At 49.2% G+C, this 14,310-nt stretch overlaps 1 long non-coding RNA gene across 1 annotated transcript; it reads left to right on the plus strand.

The window, feature by feature from the left end:
• Nucleotides 1-5,624: 5,624 nt before the first annotated feature.
• LOC309675851 lies at nucleotides 5,625-7,106 on the plus strand. Its single transcript, XR_014269542.1, has 3 exons — nucleotides 5,625-5,715; nucleotides 6,485-6,608; nucleotides 6,999-7,106. It is a non-coding gene; the product is annotated as an uncharacterized lncRNA (long non-coding RNA).
• Nucleotides 7,107-14,310: the final 7,204 nt, after the last annotated feature.

The following is a 14,310-nucleotide window of genomic DNA, read 5'->3' on the forward strand; positions in this document are numbered from 1 at the left end:
ATATGCCATAAAGTTCGTGCAAGTAACGTATCCCCTCGGTAATAAAGGAAACTCCAGTTTTCCCCATAAAGACTGGGTCATGTCACGTGTGTGTGTGTGTGGGGGGGTGATACCACACAGGTCAGGTTTGGAAACACCATAAGTGATCTTATTTTTTCTTCTTGGAAACAATTAGAGAGCCCAGGTGAGGAGAAGCAGCTCTTGATTTACTCCTGAGGACCTCATTCAAGATGTAAGTACTGATGAGCTTCTCCAGTAGTGACTGTTATCAAATTCAGTGTCCCTGTGGAAAAAACGTCCTACCACAGCTATATTTCATTTTGAAAGAAGCAGCTAGATGAGAATGATGAAACAGAAGAAATCAGAAGGAATTAAAATAAAAAGTTTTAAAAAAAAAAGAAAAAGAAATATTGCCTTAATGCTACCTACAGGCAGAGATTCCTCATTTGATGCTTACCAAAAGCATGGAAGTCCTTCCAGTCCCTAAAGGGGCTCCAGGAGAGCTGGGGAGGGACTTTTTACAAGGGCATGGAGTGGTAAGATGAGGGGGAATGGCTTCAAACTGGAAGAGGGGACATTTAGACGAGATATGAGGAAGAAATTGTTGACTGTGAGGGCGGTGAGCCCCTGGCGCAGGGTGCCCCGAGAAGCTGTGGCTGCCCCATCCCTGGAGGTGTTCAAGGCCGGGTTGGACGGGGCTGGGAGCAACCTGGGCTGGGGGGAGGTGGCCCTGCCCAGGGCAGGGGGTGGGACTGGATGGTCTTCAAGGTCCCTTCCAACCCAAACCATTCTGTGTTTCTAAGTGCAGCAGAAAGCAAGCCAGCAGGCTTGAACAGCAGAAGAGAATCACCAAAAGGACTCAATGGGATGAGGCTTTCACAAGATTAATCTTCTATAGACTGGTAACAGGTAGGAAACCAGGATTAGGAATAAAGTCCTATGTCAGTTTTTACAGCGGGTGGAAATTAGGGTAGAAATCCTGCAGGTACCTGTGTTGGGCGCTGTCAGCATATTCCAAAATGATCTGGAAAAAAGAGGTGAGTAGTGAGATGGCAAAGTCTGCAGGTGACGCAGATTTATCCAGGCTAGCCAGACCTAGAGCAGAGGTTTGCAGATGGATCTTAGAGAAATAAGTGGCTGGGTGATATAAACTGGTAGGTGAAATTCAGTGCCAGTAAACGCAAATTAATGCCCTTGTTATAACAGGTCTACCTACATACACAGAATGACGGGCTTTGAATTAGCACTCGCCCTTAAGCAGGAAAATGTGCTGGAGCCTTCGCGGCAGCTCCTCGCCAAACGCTGGCACCGTCCTCACCTGGAGGAAGGCTCCGAGAATGAGGAGCATCGCTATGCCAAGGTTAAATCCCTGCACACCCACAGCTCTGATCCCGCGTGAAGGTCTGGTCGCCCAATGCAGAACGGCTGCAGGAGAACAAGAGAAGGTACGGGGAAGGCAACAAATCCCATCGGAAGTAGGCACCAGTCTCTGTGATAGGATAAACCTACATAAGTTTAGGGCTCTGGCTTGGAAAGGACATAATCGAAGGGAAAAAGTCAGAGGTTTGTGCCATCGTGAGTGATGTGAAGGTGGAAAGAGATGAGACCCGCTTGTAATGCAAGAGGGAGAGCGCCAAACTCCCCGTTTGGGGAGAAGAGGGCTTTTTTTCTTTCTTTATTAATTTATTTTGAAGTGCGACGCTCAGCTGTACTGCTGAATGATCAGCCGCCAGTAGAGCGGGTCAACAATTTTCCAGCAGAACGGTTTCCCGAACCACTTTCTGTTGGAAAACGCTGATTCGATGGTATGGAGATGCTCTGTGGGAACACGTCGATGCCATCAAAGCCGTCGGCAGAAGCCAGACATCTGCCCGGCTTCCTCGCCTGCTGCCCAGCTGGCTGCCTCCCTGGGACAGCTGGGCCCCCGCGCCGCAGCCAGCAGCCCGCCTGGTTTGTCGTTACTTTGTCGTCGTTCTATTTATATTGCTTTTTTTTTTTTCCCCTCCGTTTTCATCTTTACGTTTTATATCCAATGTACTTAGAGCATTAGAAAATCCCCGGTGGCCTATCGGAACACGGGGTGTCAAATCAAAGTGCAAGTCACGCAGTGAGAATAGTTTATGTTATAATTTAAATGAGTTTTAAACATGCATTTTAAGGTATAAAAATATACAAATGTAAAGAATATGTACAGTAAAGAGCTGGTTTTGTTTTTATTTGTATATCACGTCATATATTAATATAAAGTTATAGTTCGTCTTGCACGGAGGTTGAGTCTGCGGAGACAAAATGATACTTTATATTTGAATCTCTTTCTAACTCACTGGGCTAAATGGAAATGGCATTTTTGTAGGACGCAATTTCAGAATTTCACTCCCTGGGCCGTTTCAATATTTTGCTGTGTTCAGTCGCTTCGTTTCAGAGATGCTGCTATAAAGAGCAGGAAAGATGGACTGGATGTTCTCTCTGCTTAAATGAAAATACCTGTTCTTAGCTCGAACCAAGGCTAATGTATCCCTCCAAGCTGATGAGTTAGATTTTAAAGGTAGGTGGAAAATCAGCCATATCTGGGGTAGAACGAGCGAGCAAACCCCCTTCCTTAGTCAACACATCGCTGTAAGCGGGCGCAGGATAAACTATGTAAAATACCCATCTTGGGAATACATGAGAAGAATTAGATAACTTTGTGACCTGGGATGATTTCCAGCCTTTTGTTTTGTTTTGTTTTGTTTTGCCTGCAACAACTGACACCTCCGACAGAGCGGAACCCCGTCCAGTGCCCGTGCTGCGGGTGAGGTGGTCGCCGGCCGCAGGTGGTGCCAGCTCGCGCGAGCCCACCAGCCCCGGGCTGAGCACTAGAGAAGAAGCTCCTCTGCAAGCCGCAGCATGCTCGTTTTGATTCGGAAGGCTCAAGTTTGGGCCATAGAGTCGTGTGAATGATTCAAAATGTTGATTTGGAGGTTGGGTTTGTTGTGGTTTTTATTTTTGGTTTTTTTTTTTTGTTTGTTTGGTTTTTGTTTTTTTTTTTTGGTGAGCTGGTGGGTGGTGCTGGAGCAAGTTAGTACTCCAGCTCATAGAATCCCCGAATCCCAGAGTGGTGAGGGCTGGAAGGGCCCTCTGGAGCTCCCTCGTCCCACCCCCCGCCAGAGCAGGGGCACCTCCAGCAGTGGCACAGGACACCTCCAGGTGGGTTTGGAATGGCTCCAGAGGGGGAGACTCCCCCCCCCTCTGGGCAGCTGTGCCAGTGCTCTGCCACCCTCAAAGCACCCTCATCACGCTTATGAGACTGCTCTGCCCTCAGGAGGGGGGTCGCGGGGAGCCGGGTGATGGAGATGGTGTTTCAAGTCATACACAGTAAGCCGCAGGGGGATCCCACCCCACCATCACCCCCAAACCCTGTGGTCACCACCATCACTTTTCTCTTTCTGGGGTTATTTTCAATAAACTTGAACACTTGGCTGAGATAACTTCAGCGCAGGGCGCTGCCGCGCCACAGGCCACCATTAGCAATTAAAATTAGATAAACAATTAGCCCGTGAACTTGGCATTCGGACCACCGCTGCCTCGACAGCCACCGCAGGAGCCTCCTGTGGCCGCTGTACAGCCCGGCGTTCCCGGGGTCAGAGCGGCGCCGGTGGGTTGGGATGCGGTGGGATGCCTAGAGGGGGTGCCAGCATGGATGTGAGGACTCCGGGGTATATCGCTTTATTTATTACGCCTCCACTTTCCTTTTCTTCTCCCCTTCTTCATCAGGGCACTGGAGGGAATAGGAACATGCTATCTAATTTCCTAATTTTCCTGTCAGCTTTCTGGCTTTCAAAATGATTGCGGCAGAAATCTATAAAATGAGGATGAGGGAAGCAACCTTAATGCCATTGTAAATCTCCAAAATGGATGCAGAAACACAGTACTCAAATAGGAGTAAATAAAAGCAAGGAGAGATTCATTCCAGTTTTCTCCTCTGTAAACCTACTGGCAGCTCGGAATTATTCAGAAAACAGCATTTAACTGAGAAAAAGGGAACCCTGTAAAATAGTAAAGATTATACCGTAAAGCTAAGCACCCTCCATAAATCATAGCTGGGAACATTGCTAAGTTATAGGAACCTGCAGATGGCTGTCATTAAAGGGAAAGAGCCTCTCCCGGCTCGGCGGGCCACGCCGCGCCGCCGCGTACGGCGACAAATCGAGCGGCTTTCATGGGGGAGCCACAAAAGTGGGTTTAAAATAGGAATTTCAGGCAGAAGCCGTGTGAGCTGTTCAGCAGGACTCGGGCTCGGTGAGAAACCACAGTGGTAATTTCGGGCCGGATTTACGGGAAACTCCGATAAGTCTCCCCCGTTTAAAATAATACGGCGCTAGTTTATCGGTAGCGCACGTCTGAGGGGAGGAGGGCGGGCAGGGGGCTCTGGTACCCAGCCTGGCGTTCTCCCCATCACCATCGAGGACAACCCCTTGCCCGTCCAAAGGGGTGAGGGCTGCTGGAGCAGGTAAGGGGCTGGGGGTCCTGTCTCCCAGCTGGTGTTTGGGATGGGGTCGGGACACACCGGCGGGCTCCTTCCCTGCTCCAGACATGTTCCTGTGCGCTCACCTGAGGCATCATCAGCTTTTCCCGTTGGGATGAACTCCTCTGGGGCTTCGACTTGAGAAACAGTGGGGGAGGTGCTCCAAACCAGCCTGCGAAGCTGAAAATAGCACACACCGGCTGCTGCTGCTTTCAAGATAAAGATGTCACCAGGTGAGCTCCTCTAGGATGATATATTAAGCCACACCATGACGTAGCACCGGGACCCCATGCAGCCCCCACGGGGTGGTGCCGTCTATCCAAGCCGTGCATCGCAGGCGTGCGGGGATGTCCGCGCCAGCGCTCGGCTGCAGGGTGCTGGGGGGGGTTACTGGGGGAGACCCCGGGCTGCAGCTGCTCCCCGGGCAGGGCTGTGCCAGGCACCGCATCCCAGAGGTGAACCGCACTATCTGTTCTCTCCCGAGAGCCTCCATGGAGACTTTATCCTAAATATTGCCCTGGATCACAAGCGCTCCCCGCAGCGGTCCCACACCAGCAGGTTCAGATGTAGGTCTGGTGACCAAAATAGCCAGCATGAAACCAGACCTCCCCGAGCCTACTCTTTTTTTTTGAGGTTGGAAATGCTCTTTCCCACTCAGCCACTCTCCCCAAGGTTCATGGTTTTTCAAGGTCACCATCTCTAACCGTTCTCGCTTTCCTTTCTCAGTGTTTCTGCAAGAGCATCACCTACCTGCAGGTGCTGGTGCAGGCTTGCTGGGGTCGCTGCTTACCATGCCAGGGGCTTTCCCAGGCGCTCACCAGGCTCCCTGCGAAAGCTGTGTCCACATCGCTTTCCAAAATCATGGCCAGGAGGAACTGGACCCCGCAGTAGTTTTCTTCTTCTCCGGGTGAACTCGAGAACTGCTCGCCGCCTCTCTAACAACTGTGTTTAGCTCCTTGTCGCAACCCCCTTTTGTGCTTCGGTAGAAAAGGCATCACCAGCAGACGCAATTTCCTTCAGTGCTGGAATTGTGTTTATTTTACTGGAATCGTGCTCCATTTATCTGGTTGCAAAGGGACTAAGCAATTTATATTGGCAGCACTGAGCGTACCGAGATTGGCAGTGGTCGGGCACTCACGGCTTGTTACCCAAGGAAAGTTCAGAGCATACTAATTTATCCCGCCACGGAGCAGCAACGGGAGAAACGTACGGTTGGTATCAATCAGTCTTACATTAGTAACACTGTAAACACTTTTTTCAGATGGTAAAAGAGCCAATAAATCTGCTTTATTCTGTTTCATTGTAAGGTCCAGTTCTTCCTTTCCATCATACAAACCACTTCCAGGTAATGGAAAGGATATTGCATTCACTATTCACAAATCACAGTTTGACCTGTTATTTGTAATTTTCAGTGCCTGCCTTCTTACGCGGTGTTCATAAAATGAGATTAGAGTGATTTACAATAGTGAGAGATGGAACAAGACTAAGAGGAGATGTGACTCATTAGACATTATCCTGTGGCTGTTGGAAGGAACCCGCAGCGCTCAGGAAGATGCGCTGTGATTTTCCAAAGCGGTTTAGGGGATTTAGACATACCTTTGAGAGGGTTCAGCACTAAATGTCTGTGTTCCTTCTGAAAACATGACCCACCCAAAAGCCTTGCTTTTGTCTTGTATAAAACCAACCAAGAAATCCAGGTTGAAGGCTCCCAAAACTCCTTTCCAACCCGCTAGTCGTCTTTGTGCTATTGCTCAAAACTGCGGTCCTTTAAACGTCGTGCCTCTGAGCTTTTCAAAAGTGAAAAAGATGCTTTTATGTGCAGTCAACGTGGGGAAATTATACTTTGGTTGTAACTTATGGTGCTTCAAAATTATCAATATTACTTGTGGTTCGAGTGCTTAGCTGCTGTACCTGGACTTAAGAAAGGACTTGTTTCCATGGTGGACCAAGCAAAAATACTCTTATCTCTTCCGTTAACAGGTATGGATTGAGCAAATGGAAAAGAAAGAGGAAGGACAAGCAGGGGCTTATTTTAATGAGCAAGGAAATGTTCTCCAGCAGAAGCTGGTCCACCTGGTGGAGTCGTGGATGGTACTGGGAACAGGTGAGTGGGTTCCTGCCCGGCCATTTGGAGGGCGGTAATAGCCCCCCTGGTTCAGTATCTCCTGCTGCTTGGTTTTCTCTTCTTGAGTACCTGCATATTTCTGCCAAACTGTTTAGTGCATCTTCCTAAAAAAAAAAAAAAAAAAAAAAAAAAAATTGCTTGTCAAGAAGCAGTACTTGTTTCTGTTCTCTGCGAGCGGACAGGATCTGTAACAAATGACTCACATGCGGTAATTACACTCTATTTCTTCCTATCTGGCATTGATTATTCAGATGTAGAAAGAATAGTTCTCTCTTGAATAAAAGAAAAGATCTGAAGACCCAAATACTGGATTGGTGGGCTTTGGGTTTGGTTTTTTTTTCTTTTTTTTACCCCTCCTTTGTTTTTCAGGTGCTGTTTACAGCCGTGGTATACTGAGGAGATGAAACACGTATAAACAGAACCTCTGTCAGGGTGCTTGTAGTTTATGTTTGCTTAAAGGACAATTTTGTGTCACCTCTTTGTATTTTAATAGTCAAAATAAATTTTGCATAATAATTCAACTCCTCTCTGCTGCCTGTAATGCCTATCTGCATTTTTCTGATGGATGTTTGTATTTGTTTCCTATGATTTACATGACCTGACGTCTCATATAATGAGCTTCCCAGCGCAAATGCCATTTGTGATACTCCGTGCAGCACTAATCTATCATTTGATGACCTTACAAGTGCTGGGGTCACGGATTCAATCAGTAAAACATTTCAGGGTGTAATTAATTAATTTCCCCCTCCCCACTCTACAACTGTTGGCTTAAAATTTGATGAAAGCAATGTTTTTTTGGTAACACTTCTTCAATACGTACGGTTTGTTTGTGTAATCAATCACGCTAAGTTGGGGACTTCTTAGTATTCATGGCTTTGTCTTGCTTGAAACTTCCAAATGTTTATTTTTTCCAGCATAATTTAATAGTTTAATTAGCCAAGCAACCAGCTACTGTACTTTTTCAAAAGTACGCTCAGGTTGTGATTTAATACCGTGGTTTTGCCTTTGCTCAGGCTGGGCTGGGTTGCCCCACGCGAGCATCACTGCCCAACTGGCTGCATCCCGCGGCGACCTCGCACGAGGCTGAGCCGTGCCACGGCCCGTTGCAAACCGCGATAGATCTGTTGGCTTTCTGCTTTAGGCTTCTCAGCAAACAAAAAAAGGGTCGGCATGGTATTGGCCTTCAGCATCCTTTGCTTGCGCCTGTATTGCTTAAAAGGTCATGCAAACCTCAGGAGTGAGGGTTGCGGATGTCACGTAGAGCCATGGGGTTTTCATGCTGTGGTTCAGGTCACCCTCTGCGTTATTTCCAAGAGTCCATGAAAAGCAGCTAACAAAAGCTAGGCTTAAGTTCCCTATCCTGGGATTTCCATCTTCACCAGAAAGCCATTGGGACCTGCCCCCTGAGGAGCACCCCCTGGGGACACCCACCGCAGCAGCAGGGCCATGGTCTCCTGGGGTGTGTTAAGAGCGTGGCCAGCAGGTGGAGGGAGGTCATCCTCCCCCTCTGCTCTGCCCTGGGGAGGCCACATCTGGAGCGCTGTGTCCAGTTCAGGGCTCCCCCGTTCAAGAAGGACAGGGAACTGCTGGAGAGGGTCCAGTGGAGGATATGAAGATGCTCAGGGGACTGGAGCATCTCTCTGCTGAGGAAAGGCTGAGAGCCCCGGGGCTGTTCAGCCGGAGAAGAGAAGGCTGAGAGGGGATCTCATCAATGCTTATCAATATCTAAAGGGCGGATGGCAAGAGGATGGGGCCAGACTCTTCAGTGGTGCCCAGCAGCAGGACAAGGGGCAATGGGCACAAGCTGGAACATGGGAAATTCCCTCTCAGCATGAGGAAATCTTCTTTCCTGTGCGGGCGGCAGAGCACTGGTACAGTCTGCCCAGAGAGAGGGGGGAGTCTCCTTCTCCGGAGATATCCAAAACCTGCCTGGATGCCTTCCTGTGCCACTGCTGGAGGTGCCCCTGCTCTGGTGGGGGGGTGGGACTGGATGATCTCCAGAGGTCCCTTCCAACCCCTACCATTCTGCGATTCTGTGACCTGGTGCTGTTGTAACATCCGTCCATCCCAGAATTCCAGTTTTCCAGCAACCTTCACCAAAACAAGGGGATGAGCTTTCTGGCACCTGAGGAACATCACAAACCTCAGCTCTCTGCTCCTCCCACAAAGACCAGTTTGACTCCTGATCTCTCTAAAGTAAAAGGCTTCACTTCCCAGCTCTCACCCTGGAGATCAGAAATGCAAAAGTCCAATTTTTTGCTGCTTTTCTGGAGCCCTAATTAAGACATGGCAGTGTGAGGTGTTACTTAAAAGGCTGTACCATACAGGTGAGACACACGCATGTCCCCAGCCCTGGTGTATGTTATAAAGGGTCCGGCTTTTTCTCTCTGCTGTGTTTTGTAGATTTTTGTTAGTAACAGAAGCAGGTGTGGTTTTGTGGGTAGGCAGGCCATCTTTTCGCTGAATAATGAGAATTTCTAATTTACAGATGGCTCTGGGCTCGTCCTCCAGGACTCTGTTGGGAGAACGAGGTGCAATCTTTGCCAGCAGCACTCAGGACTAAGCCGCTGAGGCAGCTTGGAAGGCGCAGAAAGCCCTCGGTGGCCTCGAAATGAATTCCCCGAGATGCTGTTATTATGTTAACAAGTTTTCTTCTATCCTATCAAGGTCTTGGGGAATCTTTCTATTGACCGTTAAGGCAAAGCAAGACAAAACACGCTGAAATCGAGATCTGAATGCTTATGGATGGAAATCCTATAATGTTACGATTCGATTTCTCGTCAGGCAAATATGATTGTTTCTGCCATCCTGCTGCTTGGCTCACTGAAGCCCAGGAAAAGGCTCCGAGGGAGGGAAGACAGCGATGTGGGGGAAACCGTAAAAATTGGGGTAATATTCCAAAGCCACCTGGATCAATTGAGCTCAGAAGCAGCACAGTTATGTCGTTCAGGGGCAGCAGCCCTTTAGCGCAGGGCAGTAGAGTTTGGAAATAACGCTGGTGGCATCTCCCTGAGGTTGGTGGCTTTTGTGGTGGGCATCACACGACAGCAAAAGCTCTTTAGAGTGAGGGGTTAAACCAGTGCTGGGAACACATTAGATGAGCCCAGGCTGCTAATCCAGTCCCTGCCGGGGACCAGCATCATCCCGCGTGGAGCTGACCCCATACCAGCATGGCCTGTGCAGGGAGGAGGCTTTGGGAAGGTGGTGTGGTGGGGACAGAGGTGGGGCGGCGATTCCCCGACGTGGCTTCAGTCACTGCTCCACGACTTCCTAGAAAGATCTCTTTCTCACAAACGATGTTTTCTTTCCACTGTTTTGAACGCGCTGTGGGTAGTAAATCACAGCGACGCTTGGTTGGAATAATGGACTGATGTGAAGTGGTGTAGCGACGTGTTCTGCTCATAGCCTGTAGCTGTTACTTTGATGGAAAAAAACAGTGCAGTGGTCCAATGTGCTTCGGGGCAGCGCCTTAGACCCATCCAACCCCACAGTGCAGCTCGTGTCTATAAACACACCCGGGCATTTGCAGAATTAAAGTTTAATATATTTTTTCCACCGGGAATTGGCTGTATCCAGCATGAGACATGATCAGTTTTCAGAATAATACATACAGGTCTGCTATATAGACTACAGCCATTGCTATAGGGGGAGCATCGCTGTTGCTGCACAGACTTCTTGCAGTGGTGTTTGGGCTACGTAGGATCTGTGTTTTCTTTGAAATGTTAGAGGTCAGGAACGACTAGTCCCAGCTAAGAACTAATTGCCTGGAGCAAAATTTCTCTATAGTGAGAGAGTACGGAAGCAGCATCTGAAACTACAAAAAAAAAAGTCACTACGCTTTTTGCTCTATCAGCAGCCTTTAATGAAATTTTGAAGGGGGAAAAAATTGCTTCTTGGCTTAAAGCATGAGCTCTGTTATTAATCTCTGCAAAGGAGTTTTATAATTGAAACACTGATGGAATGGCAGCTCCACTGACTCAAATGGTGACCTACCAGTATCTAATACAGGCATATATGGGGCTGCATAATGCTATGTCATGATTGTAAGAGTTCCCGATAACGCGGGCAGGTTGAAAACGATGCCTTACGCTCTTAGCTAAATTCCGTTCCTTTAAAATTGTTTTTTCACCCATCCGTATGGCATCTGGTTTCTGCGTGATGCCATAAGGACTCAGACTGTCCCGCGAGGTTACAGGTACAGCAGGGGTTGTCTTTGGTAGGTTATTGGCATGGCTTACGTTGCCTGTAGGTAAAACAGCATACCCCGTGCTGTCGTTTTTATCAGTAGTTTTAAAAAGAAAAGTGATTTTAGTACTTATACCGACCGTGTCTGTGGTCTCAGGTCAGTCATTAGGGAAGACCAGAGTGTTCTCCATACCGCTCTCCTCAACCTCGCGGCCAGACTGTGTGTTTGAAAGACAGTTTCTTGGCCAGGTTAGCTTGAGGGCCTCTCAGCCAAGCCAGAAGCTCAGCTTTTCCCAGCTCATCCTGCTCTGCATATCTTATTTTGGGTTTTTGCTCTAGTTTGCTGTTTGTGCTCCAGTTTGCGCAGCCCGAAGGAAACCAGGAGCTCGCAAGGGCGAGAGAGACCTGCTTAGATCTGCTGTCTGAAACGCAGACATCTAATGGTAATTTTTATTCTGATTTCTCTACGTTTTCCTCTGCTTGAGGTTTCAGCAAACCTGTGAAGAAAGAGACATACAAATTACTAGTCTCAGCCTGTGCCTTTCTGTGTGCGTTTCTGATTAATACACACCAACATGCCTTCATTATTGCCCTGTTTTGTACCTACCTGACAGATATGTAAAGCAACGCCAATATCAGAAAATCTCATCATCTTCTTCCCTTTGTTTGAAAGTAGGTGAATGTACAAATGAGGCAAGATACATTAAAAAAAAAAAAAAATCTGAAAAACCAGACTGTGAGAAATAGGTTTGGCTTTTAAAATAATGATTTCCTTCCCTAAACAGGAACGGCGATGTTTAAGCGGACGAGCAATGCAGTGTGTACTCTCCCTGCCTCGTCCTTTTCCTCCAGGTAATTGGGGAAACTTTAGGAAGACGAGAGGTGAAGAGGAGACGGGAAGAGAAACCCATCTTGGAAGGGAGAGCTGGGAGGCGGTGGGGAGGTCCTCGCTGGTGGGAAAGGCAGCAGAGGGCACTGCACGTGCAGGCAGGAGCTGCCACGTTCCTGCCTGCGAGCTTTGAAATACAGCCAGTTATTTCTGGCGTTATCAGATTTCCGCCTTGGCTATTTAGACCTCGCATTTCTCCTTAAACAAAGCGCGTCTTTCACTTGCCAAGCAGACGCATCTCCATGAGAAGGGCAGTGCAGGGAAACCAGACCTTTCCTGGTGCCATGGACCAGCTGGGCTCTGCAGCACCATTGTGGTTTCCCCATGGAGATGGGCTCCAATTTGGACCCCTTATGGGTACTCAAAAAGTTCTTCCTTAAAGATATCGAGGAACCATCAGTGCCACAGAGACCCACATTTTGCTGCTCTCTCCTGATCCTGAGAGCTTATGAAAAATGATGCCCTGGTTGTATCGACTGGTTTAATATCTTCACTTTATATTTATGGTACAGGCAGTTCTTTGTGCGCCTTTTAAATGTTACATTAAAATACAGAGTGGCACCAGCTTTAAAGAGTTGAAGCACAAAAGCTCCTTTCCTGCTCTTGTCTCCTATCGTGAAGAATTTGCAAAACTCTCAGGGAGGCTCTTGAATTACGGCTCTTCCTCTTCCTCATGATGCATGGAGAAAATAAATGTATTATTAATCTGCCCACTGTCAGAGATCTCTGCTCTAGCTCTCTCTCTGTCTGTACACAAGGAGACAGATTGACAGGAACAGCAGACGTATGCAGAATTGCCTAGCGCGCTCAGGCTGGTGAATCACCAAATGCTCGGCATGTCGAGATGCTCGGTGTGAACCGGGGCTGCGGAGCCCTGAAGGGATTTGGTGTAGGAAAGTAACCGGGAGGAGCCTCTTGGTCCACAGGATCCTTCAGATGTTTGCAAGAAGGTCTTTGTCTTTAATTTTTTAATTTTTTTTTTTTAGGCCTGTTGGTCTGGGGACAGCCAGCTCGAGACAGGGTGAACTGCATTTTTGGAGGACTTTGGAGGACAGCCTGTCTCAAGCGTGTGGGTGCAGTGCCTGCGGGGAGGGGAGCGGGTTGGGCGCGAGCCCCAGCGCTTGGTGGGGATGCCGGGAGCGGTGGCCTCAGGCGGAGGGGACATCCCACCCCTCCCTGAGCTCCTTGGTGTGTGCGGAGCAGCCCGGTGCCCACCAGCAGCACCATGGAATTCCTGCTGGGACTCTGCCCTCTTTCTGCTCCAGACCATGCCGTGTGGCCCTAGGAGGGGGAGGGGGGGGATCGAGTGGGACCAGGATCTCAGCAAGGGCTTGTTTTAGCTGTGGAGAGCAAGAGCCAAGGCGGGAGCCGGCAGACGTGAACATGTCTCCATCGTGACTCAGCCCCCGTGGGATGCGTCTCTCCCCCGGGGGAAGCCCGGCAGCGCAGAGCACGGCAGCGTACGCCCCCGTCTTGCCGAGACTCCTGCTGAGCTCTGCCTTGGCTCCCAAATAAAAGAGGGATTTCATCTGCATGTGTATATTTGGGCTCTCCTACGGGGGCTGTGATGTGCCCCACCTCAGGAGAGGGATCGTGCTCACAAAGGAAAGAGCCTTGGGGAAGCAGGGGGGGACTTGCTCAGGTGAACATCCTGGGCTGGAAGGCGATAGCAGAACTGCCGTGGGTGTCGGTTACTCTCAGCACCCGCTGGGTCTCCCCATAGAGAGGACGGCCCTTGGCCACGCTCTGCTTGGACTGTACATCCTCCTTCCAGTTCAGGGTGAGGGGATGCTCTTATGGTTTGAAGAACACGCAACCCACAATTGTCATTGAGACGATTATTCTCTCACCTGATGACCACTCCCCACCCGGGAAGGGGAATCGAGGAAAAAACAAAGAAATCTGATGGGTGGAATATAAACAGATTCAATAGAATAAGACGAGATAATTAACATTAATAACACCAAAGAGCCCGTATGGATCCCGGTACCAATATGAGACACCCAAGGACTGTCCCCGGCCCGTTCTATGGGTAGAAGCCGTGCGCTCCCCGCAGTGACAGCCAACGTGGGACACCGCCAGCGCTGCGGCTGCGGGAGGAAGGGAAGGGCTCAGGGCTGCGGCACCGGGGCGAGGGGTTCTCAGGGTGGAGAGAGAGAACTCCTCAGTAAACTTTCTCATTTCTATGGAATGCGCCGTCCATGGTATGGAATAACCCTGTTGGCAGCTCAGGTCCAGTGCCCGGGTCTCGCTCCCCCTCATCCCCGCACCCGGCCAGCTCGAGAACACTGAGTCCTCAAAACCCGCACACCATCGCTGGCTGTGAAGTAAGTATTTTCACAAATTCAGACACTGGAGTCTTCTAAAAGTGCATTTTTCCCAAGCTTTAGAAAAGACCTCACTGCAAAGTAAATTTACTGACAGAGAAATTAATCCCCTGTCACTCAAACCAGGGCAGATGCCCAGCAGGAGATGGGGTGCTGGCACATCCCAGTGACGTCTGTGAGTATCACAGCACGGGGATGTTTGTTTGTTCTGCTGTGCTTCTCCCTCCCATACGGACCGGTTCCTTCATCTATGCATGGATCCAGTGGGAATGTTCTCACA

Source organism: Vanellus vanellus (assembly GCF_965231255.1).
Source record: "Vanellus vanellus genome assembly, chromosome: 10".
Lineage (NCBI taxonomy): Eukaryota > Metazoa > Chordata > Aves > Charadriiformes > Charadriidae > Vanellus > Vanellus vanellus.